Raw genomic sequence first — 13,514 nt, forward strand, 5'->3', positions numbered from 1 at the left:
GCCCTTTTTTTCTCCTTCCTAGATTGCTCCGTGCTTGTTGACCGGCCGTCGCCGAACAGATCATGGATGACGTCCACAACATTACGGAGGGGGTTCGTATTTGGGCATGATGCGGCAACGGTTGCCCTTCTGACCGGAACCAACGAGTCTCATCGTTTTTTGCAGGGTGTGCATATGGTTTGTGCTCGCTTGTTGAAGTTCCATACTCAGCTTAGTTTTGCTTCACATGCTGCCCCCCTTGAACTTTGACAGAGAAAAGAAACGGAAGATATCTGGTTATGGCCGCGCCTGGTCTCCAACAGTCTGGCGTGGTCGCGTGGAGTGCCCAGCTCAGTAGTTGGATTTTTACATGGATGCGATCTTTCTGGTCATGGCGGTGTTGTTCTGCCCGTGGCAGCAGATGTGTTGACATGTACTACTTGGTCTTGGATATCCATCGATGCCAAGAGTTACGATACGGAGGTCTACTGATTTTCTGCAATTTTACATTAGCTTATACATTGATCTAACTGAAGTTTGGTTTGAACTGCAACCTATTCCACAATACCTCCGTCTAGGCGTTGGATTCCTAAAGACGCACGACCCGCGAAGGAGTTGTGGCACCGCAAGAGCCGGGGCAGCCCAGTCGAGGACGGACGAATCGCGGCAACATGTGAAGAAGATGGAGTCATCAGCGCTACCGACGGAGGAGTAGGGCATATGTTGGACACCCGGTTTCTTTTGGGAGAATCTGACAGATGATTTATATCAATCGTAAGCTGCCGATGCCAAGCGTAGGAGTAGTATTGGATGCCCAGCAGTAGTATTGGAAGCCCAGTTGCCCACCCACATAGATCACACTTGGTGCGGAACGACTTCAGTAGCTTCTCCCAAAAATTTCCGGAGATTGTCTAGCCCACTTATGCATTACGATTGCAAAAGCTTCCTTGAGTTGTCGTATACAGTTAGAGGACAAGCCCCCCAGCCGCTTGACAATCCCGTGCCAGTCAGCAGCTGTCCGCCGGCGCAGGTGGAGCAGCAACAGCTAAGTCGTGGGCTTCGACAAAGACGCTCTCGCGGCGGCGACCGGTGAGGAAGGCGTGGCCGGACACGCGACCGGTGGCCGCAGCAGGAGACTCCAGTCAGACATCGAGTACCGCCTCTAAATCGTAGTCCTGAGCCAGTCCAGATTCATGAGGAGTCCGTGAACTGAATGTCGATTTCAGATAATAGCCCGTCGTAATGCGCTTTGGTCCATCTTCATATACGTCTTTCTCCGTCGCACCAAAGTTACTCCAGGCTCCACGCCCATCGGTTTGGCTCTCGTGCAGGAAAATAACTCCCGATCGATGTACTGTTAGCTTTCATATTGGGTACGTTTCCTGGCTTCCACACCCTGGTTTCCTATATAAATTAATGTGAGCTTGAGGATACACCTGAGGTCGAGACGAGATCGACCTGTCCGCTGGTGGCGGCGCGCATGGCTAGGCCCATGACAGGTAGCTAGGCTCTCGATCCTTCTGAGTTGGCCACTCGAGGTACCGAGTGCGCGAAGCACGCATAGGCAGGTCAAGGGAGCGCGCACGGATAGGAGCTCGGGAACGCGCCATGGCAAACCAGATCGATTCAACCGTGTCGTCTGTTCCGGCAACCTGTCTAGCTTTGCTCCTGGGCAGCCTTGCTATTCATCTCAAGCAGATCGGATTGACAGGTCGTCTCGGTGATAGTATAGCCCATCGTTCCCTTCCTCGGTGGACCTGCAACCTGGCAATGCGAGTCCAAGTGGTACACGCGGGGCACACGCAGGTATGCTTCCTCCCGTACACCCAAAGGCTAAGCTCGGAGAGAATCGGCGGCTCTGGCAGCGGAAGGCTGATCAATCTAAAGAACAGATGCAAGCAAAGCTCACGGAGAAGGGCATCGGCAAACTCGATCCTCGAGTTAAAGCTAGAGCCTTAACGGCCCTGCTGTGATTCTGGGCGTGTCAATGTTCGCTCGTCCGGATCACAGAGGGAGGAAGACGCACGGAGAACACGTCTTTCTGCCGCAGCTCGAGCTTGAGCCCGGTGGCTTCATACCTTTAGTACGGGCTTGGGTCGCTGTGGGGTGCATGGTGGTGACGGGGAGTTTACTGGTGGCCTGACAGCGATGGATCGAAACTTCTCCGGCCTCGAGCTCAGCTGCTCTGTCAAACGTGGACCATTCACGTCGAGTGTTTCGGGCGGTGGAAGCACAGCAGAGCGAGCCGGGCGGCGACATGCATCATGTGCTGGATGGGGTGGTGGAAGCCGAGCAGGGATCGGGAGCAGGATCAGCAGTAGTACCTACATGAACGATCCAGGAGAACGTGACGTGGTGACTATGCAAATCAAGGATGGGAGCATCAGGATAATACACAGTATATTAACTTGGTATGAAAGAGGCAAAGAAAATTCAATGTGGACATGCAGGCAAACCACGATCAACAACTAAACCGATGTCTTGTCCAATCTAAACAGATGCCTGGATGCAAATTTGAACTCACGTGGTTTAACTGCGAGCTTACTGATCTGAATAAATACAGACCCAGACATCAACTCTCATATGGTCGCTACGCAGCCCAAAGATCGAAACTGCATACCTACATTATGACATCTGCTTATGCTTAACACGGACTGTTAGAATGCAATCCCACAGTTCTGTAATTGATTTAGTTGCACATCTTCAAATGAACTTTGGAAGCAAATTTCCAGCAAACAAGATGGTGCTATATATACAATGCCTGCTGATGATGGATATGTTGCATCTTGTCTGACGGTACACAAGTTTTGCTTGAGCGGTTCCACAAATAGATCATGCACTCTGATCAGGTGAGGTAATAAAAGTCATATGCATGGATTGATGCAGAGCCTGGGGGAGATTCCCCCATTTTGGAAAAAAACTCTGATCAGTTGAGGTTCAGTCAGCACTTTCCAACTGTGGTATTTGCACTTCAAGTTCACTGTGTTTAGTTCTAATATAATATTTGTTTTACTCAGTATGATAACAATCCCAAATTAGTTTACATACATGTTCTAGGTATTTCCAACAGTTGTGGCTTCGTACGGGACAAATTTTGGATGATGGCCATGGCAGAGTCCAGGCTATGTATATCCTCTATTTTTGACGGTAACACGACAAGAAAGCGATTCTTATCCTTAACTGGAGCCACGTTCTTTGTCAAAGAAAGTTGGGCCTCGTAAAAAAATTGATTTCATGCGGTTGTTGTAAAAATTTCCAAGGGCTAAAGATCTTTCATAAATTCAACCTATCAGCATTTTAACAATATATACCCGTTGCAACGCACGGGCATTTATGCTAGTAATGCTTAATAGAAGAAACTAAAACCACTCTCAAGGAGAAGCAAAATCTATTCAAAGCACGGACACGTCTTGCAGCATCTCCCCTGTTGTGCTTCTCTTCTAGAGCCTTTGATCTGTCTTAATTCATTCGTCCAAGTCTAGATTAACAAACGAAATTCCGATGTGAACTTGAAAATCATAGGAGGGCATCTTGTGACAAGGTCAATATATGAAGGTCTAAGCACTCCCTCTGGGAATGGTGTAGATATCTTCAGAATATGTATAAATAAACTACACTTCTTAATTTAGGTCGATGCGGTTAGAAGCAATAATTTATGAATTCCCAGACAACAGAGTAGATTGATAAGATTAGCTGGAACTATCTCATACAATGTCAAAGGGCAACATAAATGAACTTGACAATCGAGATGCATAAATCCATTACATTCCAAGAACACAACACATAGAAGGTCACACAGACTTAATATGCCAAATTAAGTACATTCATTTGATAATATTGAAGCCTAAGCTAATTCTGGTAAAGAGCAGTTCCCACCTGGCGGAAAGTCATCATTCTGTATAAATTGCGCCCTTTGACAAGTAGCAGATACAAAGGTGGTAACTTACCTACTCCTTTGCTCCAGAAGACTTGAATCTATTAAATTGAACAACGAACATAGTCAGAAGGGTCATAAGAAAAGAAATACAATAGAGATGACATATCACTGAATCAATCCTTACAGTAAAAGTGTGTTGTTGCTTCTCTTTACCATAACTTTCCTTAATAACTTTCCCAGCTACTATTCACTTCCCAATACATTTTGAGTCCCTTTTGCCACTGTAATAGTCACCAAGGAGAGTCGTGTTACCATTCCAAAAAGACCCTTGATACTCTAGTATACAGAAACACGGATGATTACCTCTTTTCATGAACCTTTTGTTTGAATAAAACGGCATCGCCTCTACAGACATCACCTGAATTGAAAGACAATGGTCATTGCCCTTGATTTTCTATACACATACAGGGTTAATCTTGTGTCACAAGTGAGGAGTCACCTTTACAGTTAATACTAAAGGATGACCGAGGATAAATTTTCTCTGAATCTTCCGTTTTGAACCTATTGAGGAAATGCCACATCACCATATATTAAGATTAAGAGCTTGTGATGAAGGTATAATCAGGAATAAAGGATGATGCAGGAAGTTATATTTTTCGAAATATGATCTTAGGCAGTAGCCGTTCATTAGAATCGTGATAGCTAAGAAAATAAGCATCAACTAAGTGTATAATTCAGGAAATATCCAATAACGAACCTCCAATGCAGCATTATTCTTTCTACACAAGTTGCCAGGTCCCCAACTTGACTAAGACCATTCTTCTTTAAATATGCTTTGCACTCCACCAACTTAATCCTATCCAGATTTCTCCCTCCTGTTAGAAAATTCTGCTCATTATTAGGGTATGCAGGAAATAGTACTATGCAATTGATGTTCAGTAAATTCAATGTTTCCTTTGGAAACGAACTAAGAAAAAGCAAAGTCTAGCAATGTCATATAGCACTGTCCTAACTTGTACCATCACAAACATGACAGAAGTTTGCGTCCAGCTCCATCTAATGACTGGTTTACAAACGAAGCTGGTTCTGTCCAATTGCTTCTATGGTCTATCTATTTGTACACCCATTCTGTCTTTATTTCGAAACAAAGTGTACCACACAAATCCTGCTAGATTTCACTAATCTGCAGATGCTCGGGCCAGTCTCCCTTGTTGGATGCAATCCCTAGTACCGGTAAAGCTTCTTCCATGTCTACAGGTTTATCATATAAACAGGGCTACGCTCCTGGTGTTAAATCGCTAGGATCATCTAGGCTAGATCTTAATCGGTAGGAACCATATCTGTGAATGAATCATGTGTGGGTACTGTGAGAGGGAGAGAGAGATGTACATGTACTGTGGGTTTACCTTCTCGTTTGGAGGAGGAACTCGCCGATCTGGACATGGTGAGGACGACGGTGCGTTGGGCGAGGTGGTGTGGTGCTTCCCGTCGGCACTGCACTACCCTGATCGGTGGGTTGTCTGGTGGGGCGAGTGGCAGCTCAGGGCAACCTCGTATCAAGTGCCACTGGCCCCTACCACTCTATATAGTGCAGGCGATAGGGGCCCACCAACCAGCGAACGGTTGGGCGCCCCCGATCAGGGCGCGGACGAGGTCAAGGGGTCGTGCCAGAGCCGTTGGGCTCTGGTGCGGTGGAGATCAATCCTAATATTCTCCTCCTTGATCTCGACTTTTCTTTTAACTTTATACTTTCACTTTATTCGTTTCATTTTGGATCAGTCCATAGGGCATGTTTCATCATCACAACTCTATTGCCGATAGAATCAGACAGCCACAATACACTTCTCTGTTTTGAAACAAATTATTTTACTTTTGGGCCTCTTATGATCCAGGATAGGTAAGACTTTCCCTCAAACCCATGCCGGCTACGTGCTCCTTGAACACGCTGGGTGGTAAGCCTTTCGTTAGCGGATCCGCAAGCATATCTTTTGTCCTTATATGCTCGAGACTTATTGTTTGATCCTGGACCTTGTGTTTCACAACATAATACTTAACCTCAATCGGTTTCGTAGCATTACTCGACTTGTTGTTGTGAGCATAAAATACTGCAGGCTCATTGTCGCAGTACAACTTTAGTGGTTTGTCAATACAATATACCACTTTCAAGTCGGGTATAAATTTCTTTAACCATAATGCCTGCTCCGTGGCTTCATAACATGCTATAAATTCTGCATACATCGTGGATGATGCAACTATCGTATGTTTGAAGCTTCTCCACGAAATAGCTCCCCCTGCGAGGGTGAATACATATCCAGATGTGGATTTTCTATCATCTTTATCCCCCGCAAAATCTGCATCTGAATACCCTTTTATTTCTAGGGAATCAGATCTTCTGTATGTTAGCATGTAGTTCTTTGTGCCTTTTACATAACGCAATTCCTTTTTTACCATTTCCAGTGTTCAAAATCTGGATTTTCTTGATATCTACCGAGTACTCCGGTGATAAAAGCTAAGTCAGGGCGAGTGCACACTTGTGCATACTGTAGGCTTCCAATAGCCGAAGCATATGGAACTGCTTTCATTTGATCGAGCTCGTATTGATTTTGGGGACTTTGATGTTTCCCAAAGCTGTCGCCCTTGACTATAGGGGCAGGTGTGGCACTGCACTTATGCATATTATACTTACTTAGAATCTTTTCTAAATAAGCCTTTTGCGATAGTCCTAATACTCCATTGTTTCTATCTCGGTGAATTTCTATGCCCAAAACATATGACGCTTCACCAAGATCTTTCATATCAAAATTTGAGGACAAGAACTTCTTTGTCTCTTGCGATAGACTAACATCACCGCGGCAAGCGTAATATCATCCACATACAAGATTAGGAAAATATATTTCCCACTTTTAAACTTTGCATAAACGCAATTGTCCTCAATATTTTCTTTAAATCCAAATCTCTTAATTGTTTCATTAAACTTTAGATACCACTCTCTGGAGGCTTGCTTTAATCCATAAATGGATTTCTTTAGGCGGCATCCCAATTCTTCCTTGCCTTCCATGATAAAACCCTTGGGTTGTTTCATGTAGACATTTTCTTCTAAATCTCTGTTTAGAAATGCCATCTTTACATCGATTTGATGCAACTCTAAATCAAAATGTGCAACTAGTGCCATGATGATTCTGAAGGAATCCTTACATGAGACCGAAGAAAATGTCTCATTGTAATCTATCCATTCTCTTTGTGTAAATCCTTTTGCCACAAGTCGTGCTTTGTACTTTTCAGGAGGTGGCTGTTGTTGCTCCCATTTCATGCTCAACAAATGGTTCATTCGGCTCCTGACGGACAGACTTCGAACTTTCACTCATCGTTGTCATGGGTGGAGTCACAACAGGCGCTTGCACTACGATCACAGGGATCACCGGTACAGGTGCACATGGTAGCGGAAAAAATGGCTCCTGAGTCATCGGATTAGGTGCATGCATCCTCAAGATCAATTTTCGTAGCTACCATGCTCCCCCTCATCATTTCGTCTTCTAAGAAGACAGCATGTCTCGTTTCGACAAACTTTGTGTATTTCTCTGGACAGTAGAAATGATAACCTTTTGACTTTTCAGGATAGCCAATAAAATGGCAGCTGATTGTTTTGGTATCTAACTTTGCGATATTTGGATTGAATACTTTGGCCTCAGCAGGGCTCCCTGATACGTCTCCGACGTATCGATAATTTCTTATGTTCCATGCCACATTATTGATGATATCTACATGTTTTGTGCACACTTTATGTCATATTCGTGCATTTTCTGGAACTAACCTATTAACAAGATGCCGAAGTGCAAATTGCTCGTTTTCTCGCTCGTTTTTGGTTTCGTAAATCCTAGTAAGGAAATATTCTCGGAATTGGACGAAATCAACGCCCGTGGTCCTATTTTGCCACGAAGCTTCCGGAAGACCGAAGAGGAGACGAAGTGGGGCCACGAGGTGGCGACACCATAGGGCGGCGCGGCCCAAGCCCTGGCCGCGCCGACCTAGGGTGTGGGCCCCTCGTGACGCCCCTTGACCTGCCCTTCCGCCTACAAATAGCCTTCGTCGCGAAACCCCTAGTACCGAGAGCCACGATACGGAAAACCTTCCGCAGACGCCGCCGCCGCCAATCCCATCTCTGGGGATTCAGGAGATCGCTTCTCCGCACCCTCGCCGGAGAGGGGAATCATCTCCCCGAGGACTCTACGCCGCCATGGTCGCCTCCGGAGTGATGTGTGAGTAGTCTACCCCTCGGACTATGGGTCCATAGCAGTAGCTAGATGGTTGTCTTCTCCCCATTGTGCTTAATTGTCTGGTCTTGTGAGCTGCCGAACATGATCAAGATCATCTATCTGTAATTCTATATGTTGTGTTTGTTGGGATCCGATGAATAGAGAATACTATGTTATGTTGATTATCAATTCATGTCTATGTGTTGTTTATGATCTTGCATGCTCTCCGTTACTAGTAGATGCTCGGCCAAGTAGATGCTTGTAACTCCAAGAGGGAGTATTTATGCTCGATAGTGGGTTCATGTCTCCGTGAATCTGGGGAAGTGACAGAAATCTCTAAGATTATGGATGTGATGTTGCCACTAGGGATAAAACATTGGTGCTATGTTCGAGTATGTAGTTACTGATTACATTACGCGCAATAGTTAATGCAATTGTCTGTTGTTAGCAACTTAATACTGGAAGGGGTTCGGATGATAACCTGAAGGTGGACTTTTTAGGCATAGATGCATGCTGGGATAGCGGTCTATGTACTTTGTCGTAATGCCCAATTAAATCTCACAATACTCATCATAATATGTATGTGCATGATCATGCCCTCTCTATTTGTCAATTGCCCAACCGTAATTTGTTCACCCAACATGTTGTTTATCTTATGGGAGAGACACCTCTAGTAAACCGTGGACCCCGGTCCAATTCTCTATACCGAAATACAATCTACCGCAATACTTGTTCTACTGTTTTCTCGCAAACAATCATCATCCACACTATACATCTAATCCTTTGTTACAGCAAGCCGGTGAGATTGACAACCTCGCCGTTACGTTGGGGCAAAGTACTTGGTTTGTGTTGTGCAGGTTCCATGTTGGCGCCGGAATCCCTGGTGTTGCGCCGCACTACATCTCGTCGCCATCAACCTTCAACGTGCTTCTTGGCTCCTACTGGTTCGATAAACCTTGGTTTCATACTGAGGGAAAACTTGCCGCTGTACGCATCACACCTTCCTCTTGGGGTTCCCAACGGACGCGTGCTGTACGCGTATCACTCCCCCACACTTTCAGGTGGTTTAGAGAAGGCACTCTCCCTGTCCATAGCTCATACGGCGTTTTGGGCACCGATTTGCTTTGTACTCTGTTTAGAATGTGAATAACGGCTTTTAGCGCCTCAATCCACAATCCCAATGGTAGGGTGGAATAGCTCATCATACTGCACACCATATCCATAAGGGTACGGTTGCGCCTTTCAGCTACCCCATTTTGCTGAGGTTCGCCTGGCATCGAGTACTGGGTGACTATTCCAGTCTCCTGTAGGAACCTTGCAAAAGGTTCATGGACTTGGCCATATGGAGTATGTCGACCGTAGTACTCCCCTCCACGATCAGACCTGACTATCTTTATTCTTTTATCATGCTGATTTTCAACTTCAGCTTTGAATATTTTGAATTTATCCAACGCTTCTGTTCTTTCTTTTATTGGATAAATATAACCATATCGGGAGTAATCATTCGTGAATGTTATGAACGAATCATAGTCATCCACACTTTTCACAGGAAATGATCCACATACCTCGGTGTGAATTATTTCTAGTGTTGCTGTGCATCGATTTGCACCCTTTTTTAATTTAATTTACAATTTTTTCTTTAATGCAATTGATGCGCTATTCTATGTCTGAGAATTCTAATGGAGGAAGAATACCATTTTTAACAAGTCTTTCTATTCTCCCCCTCGAAACATGGCCTAAGCCACAATGCCATATTTCGATGATTCATCAGTTCTTTTCTTTTATTTTGTTCTTTGTCCAACACAGACAACACTTTTTCACTCACATTACACACAGACAACACCCACATAAGCATTATTACACCATATGGCACATTTGCCATGTCCTTCATGTCCATGTGTACTTTTCTGTCACTAGTTGCTACAGCAGCTGGGTAGCACATATCTTTGAAGAACTAGTGAAATGGCTCTTTATTCTTTCAAGATACTTCCATACGGAAGCGCACTCTGCAATTGAGCCCACAATAGCGATCTCAATTGTATTCTTTATAAATGGTACTTAGCCACCTTTTATTCTGCCATGCAGCATCATTATCCCTGTCATTTTTGACTGGATCTTTTGGTCAGACCGGCTGTGGGAACCCAGTCCACCTCAGCACAAATCGACCTTCTTTCTTCATTCAGTGTAGTTGTCACCTCTGAGGGTTGGAACATCCTTGATGCAGCTCATCAAGTAGTACCCTCCTTTAAACCACAATGAAATGAGATCGTAACAATAATTGCATGCAATAATTCAACGTTGGTCAAAATTAAAACATACAACTGTTTGTGCAATTAAATCTATATCACCGTTGGGCAGAAAATAGAGATAAATGCACACTTATTACAACAAAGCATGATCATGTCATTAATAACGTTGGTTAAAAAATAACAGAGCCATAATTGTCACAATAAACACTTTAATCATCTCTTTGAAAATTCAATTGTCACTTTTGCACATGTTATTACAACAAAATATGGTCATGCCGTTAATAACGTTGGTCATAAAATGACATAATCATAATTGTTTCAGCAATCACCTTTAATCAACATTTCAAATTTTAATCATCACTTTTGCATTTTTCAAATTTAAAATGCATCTTCAACTATTTGCAGTGGAAACTTTGACTTTAAACTATTAACTTTTAAACTTTTCCGAGGCATTACTGTTACTTTTCATTTCCTAAAACAAATATCTTGTTGGTTCAATTTGTTAGGAAAAAACTAGACAAAAATTTGGCCAAAAAATGACCCAAAACTGCCTAAAACAGCCTCTGAAAATAAATAAAACAGAAAAAACTGTAAACTATCTGTTACTGTCGCGGCCCACGCGGCCCGCACGCGCCGAGCGACGCGCAGCAACGCGGTGCCCACGCGGCTGGCAGGAGCGGCACGCACGCGGTGAGCGGCACGCAGAGACGCGGCGCCCACGCGGCCTGCTGACGCGGCCCAGCCGCGGAGACTACGCCGCCGGCCAGTGCCCGACCCTCCTGGCCGTCGGATGAGATTCGACGGTCGGCCATCTATTTCGCTCGGTATAAAAAGGGGACAACCGGCCAAACCCTAACCCTAGCTTCATTTCCCCCCGACCTCCTCTTTGGCTGTTTCTCTTGCGGCGACGGAGAGAGCGCCTGTGGCTGGCGACGGCGAGCCCATCATGGCGCCTGCTCGGCGGGGCTTCCCTTCCCCCTTTCTTTCTTTTCCTCCTCCCCACCCGAGATCCTCGACAGCCACCGTGGAGAGAACTAGCGGCGCGGTGAGAAGGAGCAGCAGCGGCGCCCCTGCCCCTCTTGCCGTCGTGTGCGTGCACCCAAGGGTGGGCGCATCGCCGTCAAGTGGCGCAGAGGTGGTGCCGATTTTCTTTGCCGGCGGCCGCGCGGAACAGCAGCAGCAGCCGGTATACTTTCGGCGGTGGTGGCGATGTGGCCCCACTGCCCCTTTTCTTTCTCGCCGGCGAGCCCAAGGCCCCGGCCTGTAAGGATTTTTCTTTTTCCTTCTCGGATAGGATCTATGGTTAGGGTTTGGGGATTTGCCTTTTCTTTTCTTTACTGTCCCGATCACAAGATCTAAGGCCCTAGTGGCTCTGATACCAATGTTAAATCGCTAGGATCATCTAGGCTAGATCTTAATCGGTAGGAACCATATCTGTGAATGAATCATGTGTGGGTACTGTGAGAGGGAGAGAGAGATGTACATGTACTGTGGGTTTACCTTCTCGTTTGGAGGAGGAACTCGCCGATCTGGACATGGCGAGGATGGCGGTGCGTTGGGCGAGGTGGTGTGGTGCTTCCCGTCGACGACCGCACTACCCCCGATCGGTGGGTTGTCCGGCGGGGCGAGTGGCGACTCAGTGGCAACCTCGTACCGAGTGCCACCGGCCCCCACCACTCTATATAGTGCAGGCGACAGGGGCCCACCAACCAGCGAACGGTTGGGCGCCCCCGATCAGGGCGCGGACGAGGTCAAGGGGTCGTGCCAGAGCCGTTGGGCTCTGGTGCGGTGGAGATCAATCCTAATACCTGGCCCATTTTGCATTGAAATATGAAACAATAGTAACACTATCTACAAGCTGCGAGATGGAAAGAGATAGAGGTGATTACGGGGAAGGAGACCGGCGATTTTTGTGCAGACAGCTTCGCCCCGATCCGCGCCGGGTATGCCCGCCTCCGCTTCTCCCTCGTTCCCGTCGCAGCTCCCTTCCTCCTCCTCCTCATCGCTGTCGCTGATGTCGACGTAGCTTTCGCCGCTGCTGGGCTCCTCCTCCTCCTCCGACCCCTAATCCGCCGATTCGGCATCGGAATCAGAGGATATGTCAATCGGCGCGTCGCTCTTTATCTCCACCACCGCCGCCGCGGCGTGCCCTCTTGTTACCGGCATCGCGGTGGCCTTGCCCGCCCCCCGATTGCCTTCCGCCACGCTCGGGCTCGAGACTCTCGCCGCCGCCGCCCTTGCCTCCTCTTGTTGCCTTCCGCCTTCGCTTTTCCCCCTTCTCGTTTGCTTCCGACAAAATGAAAAGCCGGATTTAAGCTGTGTTTGTTTGGGCTTTTGCTTTTAGAGCCCAAAAGCGGAAGCTCAAACAAACAGCACAAAATAGAAAAGCGTGGTGTAGAAGCGCGGGTGGCGAATGCACTGTCAGGTCGAGAAGCAGCGAAAGCACCGAACGAGCTGCTTCCCGAGCTTTTTCCCTGCTTCCCGAAATGCACTTACCAAAATGCCCACAACACTTCGGGATAACTACGAAAAGAATGCCATTCCTTTATATTTCCGTCCGCCCTTCCAATCCCCAACCAAATCGACACCCCCAACACCATTTCCCCCTCCTCCCCGTCACCTACCCATGGCCCGTTAGGGTTAGGGCTGCAACGCCCGCCCGCCGCCGTCGCTTCAAGCCTCGTCGGCACCAATCCCCGCCGCCGCCGGCGACATCCAAGGTCTCCTCCTCTCTGTTCGCGACCTCGTCGAGCTCGCCGTGTCCGCGAATCAACCGGCCGCACCACGGGTGCCCGTCCGCCGCCGGCGACAGGAGGCGTTCGAGCCTAGCCGCGGGGGTGGAGCTCGTCCCCGTCGGCCACCATCCCCTCCTCTCTGCAGAGGACGAGCTCCACAGCCGGTTCGTCGAGCTCCAGGCGCCGGTCCCGCTTCATAGCCAGTTCGTCGAGCTCCAGCAACTCTCACGCTCCAGGTCACGCTCGATCCCGTCGGCCACCAGACACGGGAGCACTTCCTCGTCTGCCGCCGTCCCTGGGGACTTCTCCGACGTCCTGCTCCAATCCCTGCACCAAGCACCTGCAATGGGAATCTGAGAAAAAAATCCCCTTACTGCTTAGCTGGCCGGCCCAGATCTTAGTGCGTATTACGCTTGTCCCG

The 13,514-nt window shown here is 47.2% G+C and overlaps 1 pseudogene; it reads right to left on the bottom strand.

Moving 5' to 3' along the window:
* Window positions 1-3,315: 3,315 nt before the first annotated feature.
* LOC124673569 lies at window positions 3,316-12,524 on the bottom strand (annotated as a pseudogene).
* Window positions 12,525-13,514: the final 990 nt, after the last annotated feature.

The sequence above is a fragment of the Lolium rigidum genome, chromosome 7 (genome assembly GCF_022539505.1).
Source record: "Lolium rigidum isolate FL_2022 chromosome 7, APGP_CSIRO_Lrig_0.1, whole genome shotgun sequence".
Taxonomy (NCBI): domain Eukaryota; kingdom Viridiplantae; phylum Streptophyta; class Magnoliopsida; order Poales; family Poaceae; genus Lolium; species Lolium rigidum.